The 25,008-nt window shown below is 37.4% G+C and overlaps 1 pseudogene; it reads right to left on the bottom strand.

Moving 5' to 3' along the window:
* Window positions 1-8,320: 8,320 nt before the first annotated feature.
* LOC149174561 (rust resistance kinase Lr10 pseudogene) lies at window positions 8,321-23,391 on the bottom strand (annotated as a pseudogene).
* Window positions 23,392-25,008: the final 1,617 nt, after the last annotated feature.

The raw sequence follows: 25,008 nt of genomic DNA, 5'->3' as shown, positions 1-25,008 counted from the left end.
ATCCCAGATGCGGGTGGAGATCGGGCGGGATAGCCAGGTGTCGGCGGTGGTAGGTCACGTGGGCGGTCGTATGCCCGGACATGCCACGACGCACCCTGCAGCAGAAGCCATAAATACGATGGGAGACTCCGCATACTCGGCTTCAATGCTGGGTTTATGGCTGGTTCGATGCGCATTCATTATGCAGCTTGGTTCGAGGCATATGGCGCCCGTTATTTACGCTCCCCCGGTCGCCTGGATTCATACCTGCAAACATTCCACGCAGAGGTTAGTGGAGGAGATTCTGAGCACAAATTCTCTGAGGGATTCTGGTTCGAAGGTTGACCTGACGATGCCGCGGGAGAGGCTAAGGATGGTTAGTCGCAGGGGAGGTTCTCGGGGCCGCTCTGCCACCCAGCGCCCTGTCAATTCGCCCTCCTCCTCTGCGGAAATTGCATATGAGCACATTAGAAGCTCCAACAGGCCTGTAGTTCGCGGAGCTATGCGTGGATGGGGAGAAATTCCGGAATGTGGGCATCTGGAGCACCCAGCTGTTCGTTATCGAATTCCTTGTACGCTGGAAAACAATACTCTGATAGTTTCAGTTATGGTGGAACACTGCAATAACCACAGAGGTCCTCAGGACAATCTGGGCGCGCCGGTGGTCGATATGCAGGTCCCTGCAGTCGATATGCGAGAGCCTCCCTCAACTCGCGCTCCCCCAGCCACTCCAATGGATGAAGCAGGCCCTAGCGTGCCGGTTCAGAGAGCGTTGAGCGCGGAAATGAGGGTCTCACAAAAGCTTAAAGGTCAGGTGAAGGATGGGGAGGTCTTGCAGAAGCTTAAAGGTCCGGCGAAGGAGGAGCCCCAGACGACCGATGAGGATTAGCTCCGCTGTCATCACGCTCAATGCTGCCAGGAAAGCAACTCTTTTTGCTACATGTCGATTTACTGTGCTCTTTGTATTTCAGTCTATGTGTCGTCCATATCGGACTTTGTATCCACTATGTCAGTCCACCGTGTCAGTTTATCGGTTTGTCAATCCACCGTGTCAGCTCACATATCCACTGTGGCGGTTTCTAAGTCTACTGTGTTGAATCATTTTTGTAATGATGCTACTCTGAAGGTTTTTCATGAAGACAATCCCGCTGAAAATGCAGGGCCACAGCCCTGGTGTAATTCTGATGTAAATTTTGATTTTTGTAATATAAATTAGCTTAGATTTACGGAGAAAAAAAATAATAATAATAACTTAAATAATAAAAATAATAAAAATATATTTATATATTATAACCGTTAAAGGACTTTTTAACCGTTGCCTGTTCATATAGCCGTTTATATAGCCGTTGAAGGACCTGCATACTCTATTTAACGGATCACTCAGATTTGTTTCTCAACTTGTCCTGACGATGAACCACACTAGTTGGTTCGAAACGCGTCGACAAATGATTCTCTATGTGATTTCGCTGAAATCTCTAACAATCAAGAAGAGGGAATATAAATAAGCAAAAATGAAGAATAAAGTCAAATTTAATTTTCTCAAACAATGAATAAAATAAATAAAAAAATATAATAATAACAATTAAAAATAATAATAATAAATAAAAATAAAATAAATTAATAATAATAGCTAATGATGCTTTTATACTTGTTATGTTATTCAACTGAAATATTAAAGTAATTATTTAATAAAGTAATTATTTAATAGTTAATAGTTAACTATCTATGATTTAAGATGATTTTTTAAGTTTGGAGTATGATTTAAATTTGGGTGTTTTTTTGTTGAGTTTGTTTTTCTTGAATTTAAAAAAACATGCGGGCCAAAGATTTAGAGGTATCTTATAAGAGGGAAAACTTGCCTCCTTAATTGGAGGTGGCTTGATCTTCCTTAAATAAGGGTGATGAGTCAGACATCATTAAATACTAATAATTGTCTCCAAAACTAAGTTGACAACTAAGTTATAATAAATTTTCCCATGCATAAAACACAATATCAATTTTCTAACATAACTAAAAGATCGAAATAAAATTGAATATCTAAATATAATTAATTATTAATAATATCAAGAATGCAAATTTAAATAATTTAATAAATAAAAATTATTTTAATCTTATTCATGATACTTTATATTATAATTGAACTCCTCATAACACATAGAACAAGAACATGGTAGACACTAAGGAGATTAGTGGTAAGAGCAATATGATCTTCTGAATAGTTTCAAGGATCATGAAGGAAATAATAAAGAGGTGAGTCAACAATGATAAGAGAAACACAAGGAATATTCTCGAGAAGAGATGTAGTTGATGTTATTCTTGGGTTTAATTTCCAGATTAGAGATATGTGCATTTTTATTCAAGGGTAGATCTTAATTCAAATAGAAATTCAAAATTTATTTACAAAGTTGTTATAGTCCTTTGTAGATACACATTTATTCAAACTATAAAAATTTTTCTTTGTACTGATTAAGGTTGTCTATAGCAGGAGGAAGTGATCAAGAAGAAATATGGAGGAATTGTACCAAAACAACCTCTGATTTCGAAGGTAGCAAATCACAATCTATTTCTTTATTTATGAGGCATTCATGTTGGCATAATCAGACAAGGTCTTTAACTTCAACATAGGCCTCATGATTTTTAAGGTTCAAGGAAGTAGTATTGTAGTAAGATTTCATTGTAGCATGGTTGATGGATGTCATAAAATAATTTGGACTTGCCAATGACTAATTCTCATGGGACCACAAAGGTCACTATGTGCAATTTCCACATGCATGTTTTTTCTTCATCCAACTTTTTTTGTCAAGGTTATCCCTATTTTTCTTATCTAAAATGCATAATTCATAATAACTCTTTCATGTTTTTATGAGTGAGATAAACAAGTAGGTTATATAAATTTTGGAGCCATTGTTTTAAAACTGAGGTGAGGTGTGGTATTTTGATGTAGAAAGACAATATTTTCATTGTGGTGATTATGGACCACATTTTCTTAATTGTCAAGATAAAATGGTTTAATTTTTGTTGAGTGATCTCTACATTATTTTCAACTACATGACATGGGCTAGGTTTTCTAAAGTAGAATCTATTGGATTAAAACAAGAACATGGCAAACAACAAGGATATTAGAGGTAAAGAGAAATGTGATCGTTTGAATAGTTTCAAGAATCATGAAGGAAATAATACAGAGGTGAATCAATAATCAGAAGAGAAATAAATATAATTTTCTCAAGAAGAGGTGTAGATGATGTTATTCTTGGTTTCAATTTCCAGATTGGAGATATGTGAAGTTTTATTCAAGGGTAGAGCTTAGTTCAGATAGAAATTCAAAATTTATTTAAGAAATTGACACATGTTTCAAACTATAAAAAAAAATTCTTTGTACTAATTAAGGTTGTCTATAGCAAGAGGAAGTGATCAATAATAAATATGGATGAATTGTACCAAAGCGACCTCTGATTTCGAAGGTAGCAAATCACGATCTATTTCTTTATTTACGAGGCATTCAAGTTGGCATAATCAGACAAGGTCTTTAACTTCAACACATGCCTCATGATTTGTAAGGCTTAAGAAAGCATTATTGCAATAAGATTTCATTGTAGCATGGTCCTTGCCTTTTGTTGATACTTTTTTGTCTTTCAATAGTTGTCAAAGAAGCATTAATTAGTGCTATATGGCATTTCCATATGACGTCTGCTTGGAAACGTTTGGTTTAATTATTAGTTTAATTTAATTTAATTTAATTTTATGACATATTTTAATTAAATTTAACAGGGAAAATAATTATAATTACTTTTGAGATATATCTAAACCCTTCATCCCTCTATCCTTGTGACTACTAAAAATGTTCCCATAGAGATTAAATGGAGGTTTTAAGAAAATTAAAAAATAGAATACTTTTGTATATACACATGTGAAATTTATATAATATAAATAATATTATAAAAAATAGGAATAGATGCATCTTAACCAAGGATCCAAGCAAAGAGACAAATGAAAGGGACTAACAATGATAAAGGAAAGATAGTGCATGATTCTTTTAAGTTTCTTATTATTGTATTTTCTTTGACATGATTGATCCAAAATATAGGTTTAATATTTTACAACCAATTTTGTTTTGTTTTTTTTTAAATATAGTACAATGGGATCAGATTTATGGGAGAGATAGAGAGGAAAATAATATAATATAAATATAAATAAGGGAGAGATATAATATAAATCAACCTAGATCCATCTTGCCAAAATGGATCAAATCTCTCAAGATGAAAACCCCTTCTTTTAGTTCAAAACTCTAGGAAAGTTTTCGACCTCGAGAAATTTGATCCCTTTAGGCGCTTGATAGATTTGAGGTTAAGATGGATCTATTCTGGTACTTAGTAGTATTGATGATGTAGAAAATATGTAAAAGTAAAATCCAAATTGAAGTTCTATGTAAAGAATGAAATATTGGTAACTTAAGTTTAATGTAAAAAATGAAATATTGTATATTAAAAATGGGCTTCAAGTAATCTTCACATAGTAGGAAATTTATGTCTTAATCATTAAATAGATCCATGTAAACTTTAAAAATATAAAGGCATCCTCTTTACTGAAAGAAGAGAATGCATGCTTAGCTCAAGATTTCAAGTAGCCCTAGGCTTAATAGGTGAAAGCTAAATCATCCACTAATAAATAGACACTAAAATACACACAAATATCATATTATTAGTTCCTGCCAAGGCAGGACTTTAATTAGTTTATCATTGATGAATGCAAGTTATAATCCTTAACTTTGAAAAATGAATATTTATTTTTCAAACCTTTGATTGGAAAATAACTTGAAAGCCTTATTACATCCTTTTCACAATACAATGCCACAGATTTTTTTTGCCATCATTTCTAGATTTAATTACAATATTTTGCCGTAATTTCTAGATGTAATTGTAATATTTATGCCATGATTTTTAGATATTTGTGAAGTGACTTTTCATTGTTAAATTTCATAGAAAAACCACCTATTGACTTATTGGGGCCTGACCCAGGTTCATAAATGTTTAGCTAAACAAATCCCGAAAATATTGGCCCTTTCGGCAACAGTCCGCAGAGCAAGGATTGAGGTCTCACCCAAGATAGTATGGGAGGGTGCTGGAACCATGTTTCCGCACCCTAGGGATTTCTTGATGAGGTCTGGAAGTTTGCGAACTGATCCTACATGCTGCGCTACTCCCGCGTAACTGTCTGTTCAGAGTATCTACCTTCACATGGTTTGGAAAATGAGTGTGAGTGCAATTTACCTTTTCTATGCTTAATATTATTATAGATCTTGAATTACTTAAGACGACACAATGCTTTCAGTTACCATTTAACATACAAACATACACGCACTCATAAACCATAAACATATGCATAAACCAGGATATAGAACTAATGTTGCATTAATTGTTATCGGGATAATATCGGAGCGAGGAAAAAATTAGAAAAAATCGGTAATAATAGGGAAAAAATCATTTGTTACAAAAATATTCATTTTTTTTCAATTTTTTTAATATCTAAACCATCTACACATAAAATAAATACATTGACACATAAATATGATAATTGAACTAATATATAAGATGTTTAATATCATCTCCAGTGCTAAAATCACACATAACAGTGAATCATGTCCTGAATAGTAAGTCCTGACTCCTGAGTCCCAACTCAACCTCAAAATATCAACAAAAAATACAATAATGTATCTCATATAATGAGTCATAATGTCATATACAATGAAATGAACCAAATAACTAAAGTCTAATACTACTGATTTCCTTTGCCCCTCTAGATGTAGATGTCGGTGGAGTTGGCAGGCCGTAGTAGACTATGGAGTCTGTTGTGCTCTAGAAGCTGAAGAACTAGGAGCTACAGGAGGTAGACCACGTCCTCTACTTGTGACAGGGGTAGCTTGGGTCACCTCCTCCTCCTAATATATATATATATATATATTTTTTTTTTTCCCCACGATTTTTTCGAAAAAATCGGGCATTTTTTTTTCTCGAGTACTAAGTGCGATTTTATCTTTTTGCTGAAAAATCGCGAAAAAACGATAATATCGCGATAATATCGCAATTTTAACAACACTATATAGAACAGATACGTGATATTCCAAAACCAACTTATCTTTATTAATGCCTTTTTCCTATTACAATCTACTTCCTCCCTTGCGCACACAGCTGCAGGGGTCCACGCACACAGATGCGGACTCTACCAGGCCTCCACGCACACAGCTGCGGAGCCTCTATCTCCTATTACTACCCAAAACTCGGACTTACAGACTCAGATCTAATATCGCCTTCAGGCTCCCATATTACTTCTTAACATCACAACAAGTTGCCTTTTACACTTAGAGCCTCGCTCTTATTTATACATTCCCATGCTCCGCGGACCATGGGTAGGCCGACACATTCTAGATTAATTTACGATATTTTAGGGCAGACTACCCTTAGACTTGACCCCTTACAATTTGTGATCTGCGCACTTTGCGGAGCTTTTACAATACCAATACCCAAAAATGTGGGCTTTAAGCCCCAAAACCGTTACGCGGGGGATCTACTACGCAACACCACCTAAAAATAAAATCCTTCAAAATAGCTCATGGTCATCTCAACAACATATTTACCATTAAAAATTGTTGCTCATCATTATTTATGCATTATTCAATACTTTAATAAATATTCATAAAAATATAAATATGTAAACTTAGAGTGGTTACTAAATCCCACCAAAATTTAGTATATATACAAATTTACAATTTTTAAAGCATAATGTCCATGATGAGAGTGACCATTTTTAAGTAAAACCAAAACTTCTCTTAACCCATCCTTGGGATCCAAAATTTATTGAACACTACCAAACAAAAATTAATATATAGTGATGTGTGATTTGATGGTTGGGTTTGTTGAGTAAAACTAAAAAGACCAATGTTCAAATCTCATTAAGTATAGTGCCCTGGTATAATGCGCTGCTCAAAGAATAAAATCAATATCCTCCAAAAAAAATGAATAAAATCAATATCCTCCAAAAAAAAAATTTCTTAGAGTATGAAAAATAATAAAATCAATATCCTCCAAAAAAAAATGAATAAAATCAATATCCTCCAAAAAAAAATTTCTCAGAGTATGAAAAATAATGTGATTCAAAGCTTTTTGCAATTATTTTTAATAAATACCCATTTTGCAAATTTTTTTGATACAAAAGCTTTTTTTTTAATCAATATCCTCCAAAAGAATTCTCAGAAATAATGTACGTGGTTGAGCAATAATGCCGTAACGTATTTGAATTTACCTATAAATATACTAACCCATCGAATTTTTGAATTCCTTGGCAAATTCGGCTAAATTTGATAGCGATGCATAGAACATATGAATAAACCGATGTTTGCAAATAATTGAAAACTATATGGAAAATCACAAAAAAATCACAAATAATTAAAAACTATGTATAAATCACAACATAAATATTTTATAAATAATTGAAAACGGTGTATAAAGATGAAGAAACTCGGTCCCATAGAAGGTATCAAAAGATTTACAAATAATTGAAATATGTTTTAATTCGGTAATATTCTTGTGGAGTTGTATATCACGTTGAGACATTTCATCCTCGTGTCGAATATTTTATGTTGAAGTAATAATTTGGTCAAATCTAACTTTCAACTTTAAGAAAAGTTATTCAGTAAATTCCCACAGTAAAAACTGAGAAAAACTATTTAACCTCTTGAAAAAAATCATATTCTATTTATCAAATAAATCATGCAAGAAGATAAAATTTCTCACCCTTTTAAGAAGACGTGGTAAGGAAACCAAATGTATCGGCGATTTAGCAAGCCAATTTACCCCTGGCTTCCACCAGCATTGATAGCATAATACACGTTACTCGTATAAAGAGTATTAGTAACAACAGAGACCTCATTACTTGAGTAGGGCTGAACCAATGAAATTTCTCTGAAAGTCAACAAAGACTGGTTTAAATACCTTTCGTCTAACCCACGTGGAGGATTGGCCAGGGCAGTCAAAAGTCGTTGGAACCTGGGCAATTTTTTTTTAAGAAATCTTGTATCTGTGGTTGAATCATATTAGCAAAAGTAGATTTAGCATTATCACAATTTTTTGAGACATCTAAAATTTTAAAATTTAATCGCTGTAAATTAGATTTACAAAAATCTCAATCAAATTTTATCAACATATTGCCAAATTTTATCAAAATATTATCAAAATTTCCAAGACAAAAGAACTCTAGTTTAAATAACCCAATCTGAGTTTTTTTCCGTACGATAAAAAGCTTGATTTGTATTCATATGAAAGATATTTACATAAGAAAGAAAGCTTGATTTGTATTCATATGAAAGATATTTACATAAGAAAAGATTCCTGTTAGGAGCTGTAACATATATATATGCAGATAGAAAGTATGCTGAAAATAGAGCTGTGATCAGTGCCATCATGGAAGCATAGAATGAGAATTCTCTGAAGCTAGGGAAAAGTCAGAAACATAGATTGATAGCGATGAGCCATACTCATAAATATATATACCGGTCCATTCCAGAAAAAAGCCATCCCATCGCACATGAGGGTCAGGGCAGAAACGACATACCTTTATGGAAAGAACTAGGCAACGATGCATGACAAAGCAAAAAACCAAATGGGAAAACTAGATACCCGGAAGGGAGAAGTCTTCTATCTAATATATTGTAGCATGTATTTGTACCTCCATTTTCCATGACCCAGGCTGAATTGCAAGGCCCATCTTTAGGCCTGCATAAATGAAATTTCTCGGCTGTCAACCAAGACTGGATTAAATAACCCAATTTGTAACTCCAAAATCTGGATTAAATTGAAGAAGATTGTTCCGCAGAAGACAATAAGGGATTTTCAGGTGAAGCTGAGTGGGCATTCGAGGGCAAAGGAGGATTGGCAACGTCACCTCCATTTCCTTGTAGCATTTCAACAACGCTGCTCATACTTGGGCGATCTTTGTAGTTGTATTGGATGCACCATAATCCCACTTTAGTCATTCTTCTTGCCTTCTCCTCATCTTCTACTTCCACTTCTCCTCCTCTCAATCTCATTCCCAACTCCCCTCTCTCAAGCAGCTTGAAAGCCCATTCCGGAAAGTAAAACTGGCTGAAATGGCTCACCTTCCAATCGAAGTTCTTTCTTTCCCCGACAATCTCTAACAAAAGCGTTCCAAAACTATAGACATCTGATTTGTCTGTAACAGGTCCCAGAGCTCTATCACACACTTCTGGCGCAACATATCCCGGCGTCCCTCTCGCGGCCGTCATTGAGATATGGTCGTCTCCCTTCCTACAAAGTTTTGCGAGACCGAAATCAGAAACTTTTGGTGTGAAGTCGGCGTCCAGCAATATATTGTGAGGTTTGATGTCGAAGTGTATGATGCGCTTCTCGCAATCTTGGTGTAAATATGCAATTCCTCGAGCAGCGCCCAAAGCTATTGAATACAAATTTTCCCACCTTAACAATCTCCCATTCTCCTTTCCGGCGAAGATAAATTTCTCCAAAGACCCATTAGCCATGAATTCATATACCAGTGCGCTTGTAAAGCTTTCAAAGCAATACCCCAAGAGACGAACCAAATTGACGTGATGGAGCCGTCCAATGGTGGCCACTTCGTTCATGAAGTCGGTACTGTCGTCGTGCCGATGTCTATCCAGAAGCTTAACGGCCACCAGAGTGCCGTTTCTAAGCTTTCCTTTATACACAACGCCAAAACCCCCTTCTCCCAATTTTTCTGCAAAGTTGTTTGTGATCTTCTTGATTTGTGAGAGCGAATATCTGGTTGGCATTTGATCAGCATATTCCTTTAGGAATTCCTCCACCTTCGGAAAATACTTTATGTTCTTTTGTGTAGCATCGAAAGGTAATCCAGAGGAGGCAGGAGTGGGAGAGGTTATTTATCGCCCTAATGAAGAAATCTAGAGTCAATATGCTTGGGCTTGGGGAGTGCTACAATTAACGGATTTTTTGGCTTTGTGGTACTGGGGCTAGAGCTAGCCATTTCAAGGAAAATTCAGTAATTGATGGTGGACTTCATGATAGCCATCCAACAATTGGTTAAACTCATATGGAATTCTAGCCTTGATCAACCTTAAATTATGTAGAGGATAAAATTGCAAATTGTGAAATTTGAGAAATTTAAGTTTTATCATGTTAAAAGGCATTTGAATTCCAAGGCAAATGCCTTAACTAATAAAGGAGTCTCCATGGAACAAGGGCTTTTGGCCCAGGATAATAGTAATGGTATTTTTAAACCTCTTCCATGAGATACAAAATTATATGTCAAGTATATGGTGCAATCAAGCACAAATAATGGAAGGATGAGTTATTAGGAGGCCCTACGATCTCATGACATACAGTTCCCTTGTCTCACGATCCTCTAGAATCATCCCATATAAAATTGGTGACTCTTCTTTAACGTCGAGACTTGGGCCTCTCAAACACTTGGACGAGAATATGGATGATTACGTGGCTTGGGACAGCTGGGGGCAAGGAATTAACCTTGGTAAATTCAAGAGGGAGTTACGCCATGTGATGGGCTCTGGTATTGCAACAAAAATGTTGCAACTCCTAGGGATACCGGCTTTAATTTATCAACCCGGGGTTCATACAAAGTTAAGAGGTAACAGTGTTGTGTGCATAGTAAATTAAGCTCTACTCAAGTTGCTCTAAGACAATGAACCAAACTAAGGTGTACAAAGACCATTCTACCAACTAAATATAAGTTTTGTAGGAATGAGAGAATGTTGCATAAAAGGAAGCTCTAATCTACTTGCAGGGATGGAAAATGTTGCATAAAAGTAAATGTTAAATTACTTGCAAGAATGGAAATGTTGCATATAAGTAAATGCTAATCTACTTGCAGGAATAAAAATGTGAATTAAAGTAAATTCTAGTCTATTTGCAAGAAATGAAAATGCTTGAAATGGAAACCCTAGCCTAGGAAATATAAAACAGATAAAGGAAACCTAATCTAACTTGCATAAAGTAAAGAGCACGAAATCAACTCTCAATAATTACGTTCAAAAGAGATCATATCCTAGTAACAAATTTCACTAAGTGCTTCAAAAAGTAATCATGTAAACCATCATTATAACATTCAATTCATGAATGTGTTTACTAACCCTAATTGGAGAAATGAATTGCAGTGGTGAAGAGACAAGTCATAAGTGGTCTCTACTCTTCCTCAAACTTGGTTTCAAAGCCTAGGGGAATCATGCAAGGCTAGGAGGAAAAAATATAGCTTAAAGAACGATTTTGGTCAAGTTTGCAGAGATTTTACACAGTGTTATAGGAGCAACAAGATTGCTACAGGATGTTACAAGATTGCCTTGTTTTACTACCAGAATTAATCTGAGAGCATTATGAGGACTTAAAAGCTTATATGAAGGTGAGGAAAGGTAGTGGAAGGTGGAATAATAATGTATGTGGTCGTTTCAAGCTTAGTACTCCTCAGGAGCCCATCTTGCATGAGGAGAAATGCACACAATGGCCTTAAACAAATCTTAAAATACTTATCGGTGAACAATGTGGTTGAAGAAGTTGTTGAGGAACGAAGGAGGGTGTTAATAGTAATATGAAAAGAGGAAATGACAAAGCTATGCCCTAAAACCCAACATTATGACCTGCACACCGCAAGTATTGCCCAATCTTGGAAAACATCTAAAGCATGCTAACAATGTCAATTGTAGGAATTTAAACTACAAAGGAACATTAGGGGAAATTTCATCCAAAAAGTGCCCATGAAATTTTCATCTAATTTCCATGTCATAATATGTAAACCAATCAAAATCCTTTAAATTTAAAAAGAGGTACATGTAAATAATTTGGAGGGAAAATAAGAAAAAATATTTTTTAATTGTATTTTTGGCTTATATCTTTATGAGTTTACTCAAATTTCAAGTGCAGACACTCGTTGGATACGGAATTGAATCTTGCATCCAACGATTACCCATTATGCATGCTTTTGAGAAGACCCACATTGATAAAAATTGAAGATACATTATGTTGTCACCTATAACACCATCTTATATTTGGGTCAAATGGTCCTATTTTTCATCCTTGGTGCAAAGAAGGACAAGTGCATTCTTGGCGCACTAAAGGGAAAGCCAAAAAGGATAGCCGCAAATTGGATGTCAAAATGAAAGAGAGAACTGAAATTTTGAGGCTAAAACCCAAAAGCAAGTGCCGAAATTCGGAATCCGAAATCCAAGAGGAAGTGTCAAAGTTCGGAGGCCGAGATCTAGAAGGGATCTGAAAAAGGAGAGCCGAAATATTGGGAGTCGATTTTTGGAACAATGGATACCAAAGATAGACTAAGAATATCGAGTGTCGATATCAAAAGGACCGACAAAAAGGCATATTGGGACTTCGGCATTTCAGAGGTCAGAACTAAGGCATCTCAGTGATTTATTCAAAGACAGACCAGATATCGGAACCTCAGAGTGATCTAGTTTCAGAAGCCTAGAGCTTTCAGAGCCTCATAGTTTCGTTCTCCTTAACAATTACAGTTCCTTAGAAGTCCTGAGGTAGTGATGAAAATAGAATTACAAAGGAAATCACATGAAAAAACAAGAACCGAGGGACCCCTTTCTCTCTCCGTCAAGAAGACACATGGTGGCAGGTAATTAGCTTCGAGAAGCAGACATGACAGATGATGTCGACATGAAATTATCATACAATGGACACGTGGCAGTTGGTTTCAACAGTAGAGTTTGGCTGAGCACTAAGTGTTATGAACCATAGCGGGGATGTGAATAGTGGAACTCCTGTGCAATTTATTTTTGAAAAGGATCCGATGAAAGGGGTTCCCATGTTGAATGGAATTTGGTCATGAGGGCCCAAAGGACCAAGGGCGCAGAGCTAGGATGAGCACCTAAGTGATATAGAGAATATTGGAGGGAGTTGGAATCAAAACTCTATTTTTAATTGGAAATTGGAGAACTTATGATGAGAGGAGCTCCGATGGGGAGAGGCAGTTTGTTTCAAGCATTTAAAAGAACCAAGGGTAGAGCACGATTACAAACAGAGATAGGCCCTTGACAAGAGCCCAAATGATTTAGAACCGAAGCGTTGAGCCTATGGTCACAACACACAACTCTATAGGGGAGAAACGGTATCGAGGCCAAACATAGAAGGGGGTGAAGTCATCGAAACTCCCTGAATTCCTAAGACTTTTCTAAAGAATGTTGTGACGAAGGAAGGCTCTGATATTGTAGTCCCTAAGCGCTAAATCGGTGGTCACAGGTGGTGTTTCTATGGTATTGCACAACAAGGAGATAAGCACAAAAGGGCTCGAGGAATCAAAACTTTATATTTTTGTAATATCAAGTTAAAGGAAGTTACAATGAGTAAGTGCTATGAAGTTGCACTATGCTAATATTACAGGATGTATTGGGCCCTGATAGTGTAGCACATGGGTAATATAATATGGATGGGTCAGCAGCTAAGTTGTAGAGCACCTCCCAGTGCCACCACATAAAATCACAGCTAGTTCCAAAGTGAGGAAATTCAAGAAGTTAAAGGGAGAAAGCAACCAGCATATTGGCAGGTAACCATGGAGGAATATTATGGCAGAGGCGTGGCCAGATATGAGGCAATTAAAGGAATTAACATGGGAGATATTTCGATGTGTCAATCTTGACACCTCTTGTTTCTCATTTTTTGGTTAATATTGTGTTTTCAAGAAAAGAATCTAATCTGTTATGTAATCATTAGTACAACTAGGCTATTCTCATGCTTAAACAGTCGGGCAGTTAAGAGAATAACACTTTAAGGATATTTTGTAACTATTTTGTGGACTTTCTCCCTATAAAGAGGGAGGAAAAAATCATTAGAAAGGTTCAAGATTTTCTGGTTCCGGAGGTTTTGGATTTTCTTGTTCCAGTGGTTCTATTTTCTTGTCTTTGAGGCTGTAACTATTTTTTTTGTTTGCAAATTTCACGAGTTTGGACCATGTGACATGTATTTTCATTCTCAAAGATCAATGAAGAATCTCTGGTGATCTGAATCAATTGGGATATGTAGTATGTGTTCTTCTTTTGTATTTTACTTCATGTGCGTTTTTCTTCTTAGAAATTATGTAATTGTAGCTACCTGATTCACTCTTAAATCCCATATTTACTTATGTTATATTGTAGCAGACGATACCTATGAAATTACAGTTTTACCTATGTTATGTGATAGCAGGAAGTACCTGTGAAATCAAAAATTTACTAATGTTATGTGATAGCAGATGGTACATGTGGCATTTGCCGATTTACCTATGTTGTGTGACAGTAGATAGTACCTGCGAGACATGGAGATGAAAGCCTTATAATGCACTCCATAATTTATGCACTTCATTCCTTTTATCCATTCATGATTATACTAGGATTTGTTGCATAGCTTTACGTGTTTATTGAGCCCTCTGCTCTAAGTTCCTTCCTTTTTTTTCTCCTTCCCATCTTATTGCAACAAAAAAAATTTAAGATGCATTCTTTGTGCGTCATCCACTGGACCTTAAACATTTTTTCTTGGGAATGATATCTTGCTCATGTGTATAATGGATCTGCCTCTGAGAAAGGAAATTGAACCAGCTTTAAAATAATTTTACATTCATCTCTTGAGCCGCACCGAATTATCTTCAAGAGAGAGTAAGATGTCCTAGGCAGTGAGCTCTCCTCAACTAGGGGTTTGTCTCTAGGAGCTACAACACATTAAAAAAATGTGTTGAACACGTTTTTTTTAATCTACCTTCAAATTTTATCAATGTGGGTTTTGTCGAAAGACTGCATAATGGATACTCGTTGAATGTGGGATTCAATTCTGTGTCCAATGAGTGTTTACACTTGAAATATGAGTAAACCCATAAGGAGGTAAGCCAGAAATACAATTAAAAAGGGTATTTTTCTTCTTTCCCCTCCAAAATTCAAAACTATTGTTTTTTTATTTTCTTATTTTTCCTTAGGAAACCAATTTTAGGCTGAAATTTCCTATAATGTGGATGAGTTGAATTTTATTCACGATCTTCCTACTGCATGAAAAATGAAACCTATATTTTTGTGATTTCCAATACAAGGCTTACAACCACACTATCTAAGAGAGATGAATGGTAAATTTGCAAAGGAAACTATTCATATAAACATAACTTGCAAAATGGAAATATTCCTAACCTAAATACAAAAAGAAAGATGTGTGATAAAATGTTCAAAGGTGAGAGACTAGAGTGCTTAGGATGGGCCTCGACCTAAGGGAATTGGGCCCTATAGAACACACTTAAATTTAAGACAATACAAGAATTCTCATTGATCTCAAAAAGTGCTCAAGTACATGGAAATGAAAATGACAAGTACAAGCTTCCTAGTCTAACAGTCACTACTCTTCTCTAAAAGTTTGAATCCTATTGAGCCCTTGGGCTTCTTTATTTCTACAAAAATGGTTGAGGGTAACCCTCCTTAGAAGGAGGGTTTCTTACCTCCAAATCCCTATAAAGGTGTATCTAACTCCATGAGATCCTCTTAATCCTTGAGTGCATTAGTTGTTCAATAGATCCTCGAACTATACGTGAGTAAATATAGCGACCAAGTTAAGTTGTAGGTGAGTAAATTTAATGGAAATGCCTCCTACATCTCCTCCAACTTTCTCCAACATACTTCTGCATAATAAATGCACCATTTTCCTGCACATTAATCATGTTAGACCACAAGATATGATCAACATCCTTTAATCTTCCTAATACACACATTATAATAAAAAGGTATTATCTAATGCAAGGAGAGAGGTAAATGTATGTTGAAGGATGACTATATGGACCTTTTTACGTACATGTTATTTAGGCCCATCATCACCCCCTACTAAAGATGCTTCTCACCCTCTGAGAAACTCAACCACTTAATTCCATTTCATGCATAACTCTGGCGATAGCCCTGACATCCCAAGGTATATTTGATGGAGTTCCCTCTTAAGGGTGGAACCCTACATTTTTCTTTATCTCTTCCCATTCTTGTTGCTCTTCTATGTTTTCTTTTCTTTCTTGTAGACCTAGTAGCAAAGGAGGGTTGAACTTAATCCCAATCTAGTTGACCTTCAGTCTTTGAACTATTCTCTTATATAAGGCTGTCTTCTCCAAGGAATTCCTCAATCTCTATAGAGAGTGATAGTCTCTGATTTTTAAGCTACGTGGTAAGGAATTCCATCTCCTCTGACAAGCCTACAAACTCTTGGTTCCTAGCAGCCTAAAAATATCTTCAAAGTGCAGGATGGGTTGTTTCTATTTCTATGTATATTTATGCCAATATGGGGTATTTAGAGAAGATCCTATGGTTTTTGATGACAAGGTTAGGGGCTCTCAATTCTGATCTAATCCATAGGGGTTCATGAGTTTCCCTGGATATAACCATTTTTGCCTCTTCAACCCTTTCTTCCTTAGGAGTCAACTAAGAGGCGAATGATGATGTCATCAGTTTTACATCTCCCATCCTAGACATGGGATCCCAAAAGTTCATATTAATCAATATGAGGTTGTGTATATAGAATTATGCCATCCTAGCTTTGTCCTTCACACTAGATCTATGACAAGATTTAATGAACTATTTGTAATCTTGGAAAGGTAGTGAACCATATTGTGCTAGAGTCTTAATTTGAAATTTAAGGCACTGTTGAAAATGCAACAAGAAAATTCTAATTTAATTTGTCCTTGAATTAAATTAGAAATTAAATTGTAATTCCACATCTCATGAAAACTTGTAATAATTAATTAAGTTAATTTTGACTTAATTGGCTTAATTAATTTGAGTTGAGGGTCTAACTAGAGTCATGTATAGTGTCCTATTTTTTAGGAGCTTTGATTGAGTTTATTTTGAGATGTAATTATTTCATTAGGTATGTTCCTATGTCGTTGAACAACTCCTTCCAGAAATTACCGTTGAATTTGGCATCTCTATCACTCACAATGACTTTTAGAAAACCATGTAATTTATATATATTTTTGCAAAATATTTCAGCGATTTGTTTAGACGAGTCTGATTTCTTTATTGCCATAAAGTGAGCATATTTGGTGAGTCTGTCGACCACTACGAAAATCTTGTCCTTGCCTTCAGATACGGGTAATCCCTCAATAAAGTCCATCGAAATTTCTTCCCATTTCTAATTCAGAATGTTTAAAGGGTGAAGTAATCCAAGTGTCATAATATTTTCACTTTTATTCCTTTGACATGTGTCACACTCTGCTACATACTTCTGAATATCGTGACTCATCCCTTTCCAAAAGAATGATTGACGTGCATTGTAGTAAGTCTTAAAGAATCCTACATGTCCGACTGACGGTGAATCATGTGACTCCTTGAGTATCTTAAATCTAAACTTGGAATTTTCATTTACATAAATTCTTCCCTTGTACCATAAAATATCATTCTTCCATTCAAATTTTGAGTTGTTGGGAAGGTTATTGATTATCGCCGTTATTTCTGGATCCTTGGCATACTCACTTCGAATCTCGTTAAGCCATTCAGGAACAACAACCGAGATTGCAAGTAGTGTTGGTTCTTCGTCTTTCCTGGATAGGGCATCTGCTACTACATTGTATTTTCCTCTTTTATGTAGTATTTTCATGTCAAAGGCGGCAATTTTTTCAATCCATTTTTGTTGTTCTTCGAAAAGTGTTTTTTGTTGAAGGAGGTGCTGGAGACTATTATGGTCTGTTCGAATGGAGAACTTACTTCCCAAAAGATATTTCCTCCACTTAGCCAGTGCATGCATAATAGCGAGCATTTCTTTGTTGTATGTGGACTTGAGGCGTTCTCTTTTATTGAGATTCCTTCTTTCAAAAGCTATTGGATGCCCTTCTTTCATTAACACTGCACCTATACCGAATCTGGAAGCATCACACTCGATGATAAATGGTTGAGAAAAATCTGGAGTTGCCAATACCAAGGCATTAGACATAATTTCCTTTCATTCTTCAAAACACCTTCCTGCTTCCTCATCCCATAGAAATGAATTCTTCTTTAATAGGTTTGTCAGAGGCACATTTATATGTGCATAGTTTTTAATAAACCTTCGGTAATACCCAGTCAAACCTAAGAACCCTCTTAGCTTGGATACATTATTTGGTTTGGTCCATTCCTTTATAGCTTTGATTTTATTAGGGTCCACTTTTACGCCTTCATGGGATATAATGTGTCCAAGGTATTCTACTTATTTCTTTCCGAAGGTGCATTTTGATTTTTTTGTGTAGAACTGATGCTCTTTTAGTAGTATAATAACTTTATCCACATGTTGTAAGTGCTCCTTCCAAGTTTTACTGTAAATTAAAATATCATCAAAGAATACTAATACAAACTTCCTAAGATGTGGACGAAATAATTCATTCATAGTGGCTTGAAATGTTGTTGGGGCATTGGTTAACCCAAAGGGCATTACTTTAAATTCATAGTGACCTTTGTGTGTCCGGAATGTCATTTTTGGTATGTCTTCCGACTTGATTCTGATTTGATAATAGCCTGACATTAAGTCCAATTTTGAGAAGTACTTTGCGCCATGTAGCTCATCCAACATTTCGTCAATAAAGGGGATTGGGAACTTATTTTTAATTGTTATTTCTTTTAATCCTCTATAATCAATGCATAGCTTGAATGAACCATCCTTCTTCCTTACCAATACTACTGGAGCAGCATACAGACTTTTACTTTTCGAGATGATCGCACACTTTAAAAGGTCTTGGATTAATCTCTCAATTTACGTCTTTTGGTGATGTGGATATCCGTATGGCTTGATGTTGACAGGGTCTGACCCTGCTTTGACTTCTATTGTATGCTCAATTTCCCTGTTAGGAGGCATTTTCATAGGCAGGTCTTGAATTATTTTTTCATGCTTCTGAATTAGATCTTGTATCTCTGGTGACTCTTCACTGATCATATTTGTAGATAACATTTATAATTGGTGACATTGTATTACATAAGCAGGTGCTCATTTTCGAATCATCTTCATCATTTGAGATGATGATACAATTTGATTCTTTGGTGCTTGGAATCCATGTAATTTGTACCTCTGACCTCCCCATTTAAATCTTATGAATTGTACTTGATGGTTGGCAGCATAAGTGCCTAGAGTTCGTAGCCATTGGATACCTAAGACCACATCTACTCCACCTAATGGTATAGTGAAGAATGAAGATTCTAAATTAAAGTCTTGAATCTGCAATTTGACCTTATGGCATTTCCCTACCTTTTCAATCTTCTTACTATCAGCTACCATCACCTTCATGTTTGGTAAGGGAAATGAAAAAATGTTGAGTCTCTTTGCCATGGTTGCATCTAAAAAATTGTGTGTGCTACCAGAGTCAATGAGAACCACTATGTTGTTCTTCTTTATATGTCCTTTCAACTTTAAAGTCTGAGGTTGTGATATACCTATCATAGCTGATAGTGACACTTGCAGAATACTTCCGTCATCTAATTCTGGTGAGAATTATGGGGCATCTTATGTTTCTTCTATGTCAGAATCCTCACTGTTTGAATCATTAGTTGCTTCACAATTATATAGGTTCTTTGATTCTTTTCCTTTAGCACACCTATGTTTGGGGTCCCACTTCTCACCACAGCGTTTGCATTTGCCTTCTTTTATCCTTTGTATTTCCACATTAGATTTTTCACCTTCACGACAATGTGGTGGAACATATCTTGTATTATTTGAATCCACGGACTGGGGCATTCTTCGTCTTGAATATACTTTTTTCGATTTTGACCACAGTATCTGTTCAAATTTCTTTTTAGCCATTTTTTCTTTTCGTCTTGCTACTTCTATTGATGTAATGTCATGAAGCTCAAGTTCTACTTGTAAATGGGTTTTAAGTCCGGAAATGTATGATTGAACTAGACGAGACTCTGATAAACTAGGTACTCGTGTTACTAAGGTCTCCCATTCTTGAGTCTACTCATCTACACTTCCTTTTTGTCGTAATTTGATGAGTGCTGAAAAAACTCTTCTTCCCTTACACCTTGGAATCTTTTAAAGAATGCATCTTTAAATTTCCTCCAACTGATGGCGATTGTCATCTTCTTCCACCACATATACCAATTATATGCTTCTCCTTCCATTTTCATGGACGTGTGCCTAAGATTTTCATCATCATCGTTGATGTCATAAATCTCGAAGTATTATTCTGCTTTATTCATCCATGCAACACTGCATTTTTCGTTCCCATTGAATTTAGGCATCTCGACTTTTTCCTTTTGCTGATATGTTGCTAATGGTTGAGCGAAAAAAGGGTGTTGATTGGTAAATGTATCCCAGAGTTGCTTATTTGAAAAAGTTGCATTACTATTTCCTTGGTGGGGCGTCGCTGATTTTTTTGGAGATTCAGCTTTTTCTTGAGAATCTGTTGATTTTGTTGAATCTGATGAATTGTGCTCTTGATTTCCTCCATCATCTTGGAGTAGTTGTTTGGGTGTAATATTCCGCTTTCCACACAAGGTGTTCAACAATGCTAAGGTCTGATTATGATTCATTTCGGATTGAATCTGGTCCTGCCCTAGCTATAGTTCTATTCGATTTGTCGTATCTTGAAGCTTCTTGATATTGTCAGAATGCCCGATAAACTTACTCTCGAAATCGACTAATTTTTTATTGAAATCATCGGAGTGGCTAGTAATCCTATTCTCCAATTCAATCAATCTTTTACTGAAATCGGCCATTGACATTGACGACATTGAACGAGTTTGTGGGGGTGTATATTTGTCTGCCAACTTATTTTTTATTTATTTATTTTTTTAATTATATAATATTTATATAAACATTAATTAAAATTTATATAATAATTATATAATAAAATTATATGGCATAAATTTTGAATTAATCTAAATTAAATTACAGTCGGTGGATAGACGCGACTAGAGGGTCAACGGCCACGTCGGTTGGTGAGCAGACGTGGGCAGATGAAACGATGGCTCGTAACAGTGACGGAACCAATGGTGGATCAATTGTTGTAAAACAACAATAGAGAGAAGTAACGGTTGGGTTTGGAAAATCACAAGGCCAACTGTGTTATGGAGGTGGAGCACGACAGCGAAGAACAGGGGGTGGCGGTCAACGGGATAGGAGATAGGGAGACCAGGACAAGGTGCAGAAAAGGATAGCGAGAAATAGGGTATGTTGACGGAACAACATAACGATGACTAAGGAAAGGGGTGCGGACGACGGCAAGGATAGTCGAAAACAGAATCGAGATTGGGAGATGTAGGGTCACGAGATGGGATGCGGCAGAAGAATAGCGTGACAACGCATAGGTGTTTTGGGGAGTTAGATGATTACAGTGGATCGGCATATATGTATGCAACGGAACAATGAGGATGATGGACAGGACGCTGGAATGCGAGCAGAGATTTGTAGGCAGAGGATTGACTGCTCTAATACCAGATGGAGTATACTGACCTTAGTAATAAACAGAAATACATAAATATTTTATTAATAATTGAAGGATGTTTACATTTTTGTGAGAGGCCCTGGCTATATACTACCTTAGATGCCTCTTGGTGAACGGGCATGATCTTTGAGCATGCCCTTTTGCCTAATAAACTACACTAACTAATTTTTACATAACAGTTTCAATGTAGCTTTTGAACTGTTTTGATAAATGCAATAGAAACTGTATTGGATTTAAATGGGTGAGATAATGCACAAAAGTGTGCATACTTGGTAAGTCTGTCAACTACCACCATGATGACACTCTTTCCTTCGGACTTGGGTAAACCTGTGATAAAATCCATTGAAACCTCCTCCCAACGTTGGCTTGGAATGGATAAAGGTTGTAATAGACCTAGGATCTTAATTGTTTCAATTTTATTTTGTTGGAAAACCAAACATTTCACCCCAAACTTTTGAATATTCGATTTAAGGTCATCTGTTGGCTTATTTGGGCCTGCCCAGGTTCAGAAGAGTTATTTAGCCAAACAAATCCCGTAGCTACTGGCCCTTTCGGCCATAGCCTGCGGAACGCGGACTGAGGTCTCACTCGAGGTAGCAGGGGAGGGTGCTGGAACTAGGTTTCTGCACCCTAGGGATGTCTTGGTGTGGTCTGGAGGTTTCGCGCACTGGTTTACAGCTTTGCTCTGCTCGGTATTCGCACAGATCCAGGTTGATTATATCTTTCTTATAGCTGCGCTTATTCTAGTGGAGGATGCGTTAAAAATTAACAGGGTCTTTAAGCAAACATTTAACCAACACAACTGATTCACGCATTAAAATGAACCCAGATTTACATTCATTCATACAATAAGCAGATTAAATTAAACAGATATTATGAAAGTTAGATTCGCGACAGCTCAGAAGGAACACAAAATTTCAGAAGAAACTTATCTTTATTTCCACTTATCTTCAATACATTCAGATCTGCCCTACACACTCAGCTGCAGGGGTCCGCGCACACAGCTGCGGACTTTCCAGGCCTCTGCGCACATAGCTGCAGAGCCTCTACCTACTACCCCAACCCTCGACTTGGACTTACAGACGCTTTCAGACTATCTTCTTCAAAATCCCATTACATTTCATCTTTTTTCAAAACAGAACCGCCTTTCCATCATAGAGCCGTGCTCTATTTATACCTTTCCTTGGCCCGCGATCCCTGCACGGGTTGACTCTATTTATATTTCTTTACATTATTTTCGGGCGGACTACCCTTTGACTCAACCTATTTAATTCGCCCTCCACATACCTCGGAGTTTTTACAATAATTTAATCCTACTTTTTTGGATTTCTTCCCTAAAACCGTTACGCAGGACCTCCACTACCCAACAATCCCCCAACACAATCATCGTGACTCGTCCCGAGTCACTTGCCAGTGCGGCTAGGTGCTCTGCCTTTGCTTCGCGGTTTTCCTCCCTTTGAGTGATGCTTGTCGTCTTTCTGCTCCTTCATTGTCTCTTACAACGCTTCACCCAACTCCTGCTTCGGTGTTTCTACCATGTCTCGCAATCGATGATGCTCATTCTGCTCTGCTGGTTAACACAGAACACCCCCTTATAGAATTTTAACGCGAATGGGGGAGTTGAATACAGGACCGCCTGGTACCACCACAGCCATTTCCGACCTTCATATCTTCCCTTCGCACCGTCTGCTGCAGCTTGTGTTGCAATTTTGCAAGACCCTGGCTGCTATCCGCAATATCCCAATCATCGAGGGATATCAGAAATGACTTATTAACTGCATATCTACCCGTGGTCGTCGTCTTTCCATCCGTTCGTTGTTCTGTTGTAGTGCGTCGGCTTGCCCTTGGGCAAGGCGATGGTATCCAGACTAATTCTGCTTCATGTTCCCTCTTTCCCAGTACATCCCCTACTAGTGATGTTATAGCCTGTGGGACGCCCACAACAGTCAACACCATACTCCTTAGAGAGTCCTGCTTCTCCATCGGCTAAATCACTACCTTCGGGCACATGCCTTGTGCAGAGATAATGAACAACTTCATATGTGTTTCTGAAGTGTAGGCCGCCCAGTGGATTCCCCTTGGTTATTTATAAGCCATGCGATTTTCAAATTCACTGCTTACCGCCTGTTTCAGCTTTTGTAAACTGCTCGTGTAAACGCTGTGGCAGCTCGTTTCATATCTGGCTCGTACTATTTCTCTTAACTGCCTGCCACCCGCTCCCTTTTGCCATAATGCAGACATCTTGTCATGAATAGTGATATCAACAGTCATCGTTCCTTTTATCAGCGCATCCATGTGATCCTTTCCGCGCAACCGCGATCCTTGTGTTTGGTCAAATGTACGCGCACCGTGGTACTCGCGCATCTGTCCCCTAGGCTGCTTTATTGTCCCACACTCTCTTTCAACTAGGTGGAGCGGTGAGACTATCTTCTTTTCGGCTAGTCAGGCGGTCGGCCCACCCGTGTAGAGCTTTAGGCAACTGCCATTCACTCTTCCTGGGAAGGGGTCTCCATTGAGTTTAGCCAACTGAACCACACCCCCATCGGTAACTTCTTTGACGACATAGGGTCCCAACCAGTGCATGCGGAGTTTACCTGGGAATTTTTCAAACTTACTGTCATAAAGCAATACTAGATCATTTTCCTTGAAGGTGCGCACCTTGATATGGCGATCATGCCACGCTTTCTCGCGTTGTTTCTGTACCTGCTAATGGAATCCAGCCAGAAAGCGTTCCTCCTACAATTCTTCTAGCTATGCGAGCCTTTCTTCCAATGCCCCGTGGTCTACCATACTTGTGATTGCCACGATCCATAGACTAGGCACAATATATTCCATAGGCATAATGGCCTCCTTGCCATAGACTAAGCGAAACGGTGTCTGGCCTGTCAGCTTCTTGCACATAGTTTGGTATGCCCATAACATAGCAAGGATGCGCAAGTCCCAGTCATTTCGTCACGCATTACAGACCTTAGTCAACGTAGTCTCCAAAATTTTGTTGAAGGCTTCCACGGTCCCATTTGCTTGCAAATGGTAGGGCGTACTCTGTTGGTGATATATCTAGAATTCCTCAATGAGTGCGTTGATTGTTTCATTCAGAAATGCGTTCCCCTATCACTCATGAGAATTTTGGGGCAGCCAAACCTGGTCATTACGTTCTCGACAAGAATTTTGCTTTTGTCACAGCCGTGCAATCCTTAACTGGCTATGCCTCTGCCCATCGGGTCAAATATTCGGTCACAATGATGATATAGTGCATTCCCGTCTTTCCTCACGGTTCAATAGGCTCGATGAAGTCGATCGCCCATTTCTGAAATGGTTGTAGCGTCATTTGTGGTTGAAGGGGCATTTCATCCCTCCGCGATGGTTTGCTCGTCCATTAACATACATCGCAGGCCCGATAGTATGCTTTCGAATCTTGATGTAGAGTGGGCCACCATAATCCGGTGTGAAGAATCTTCTGGGCTGTGGCGCGGCCTGCATAACGTCTGCCAGCAACCCCTCATGTGCTTTAGCCAGGATCTGTTCGTGCTCGAATTCTGGTACATATCTACATAATATTTCATCGTTGCCCATCTTGTAAAGGTGGCCTCCAATTACGAT

The sequence above is a fragment of the Pinus tabuliformis genome, chromosome 4_1 (genome assembly GCF_031772625.1).
Source record: "Pinus tabuliformis cultivar Carrire ecotype Pingquan chromosome 4_1, CPIR1, whole genome shotgun sequence".
Lineage (NCBI taxonomy): Eukaryota > Viridiplantae > Streptophyta > Pinopsida > Pinales > Pinaceae > Pinus > Pinus tabuliformis.
This window is presented reverse-complemented; position numbering and strand designations above follow the sequence as displayed.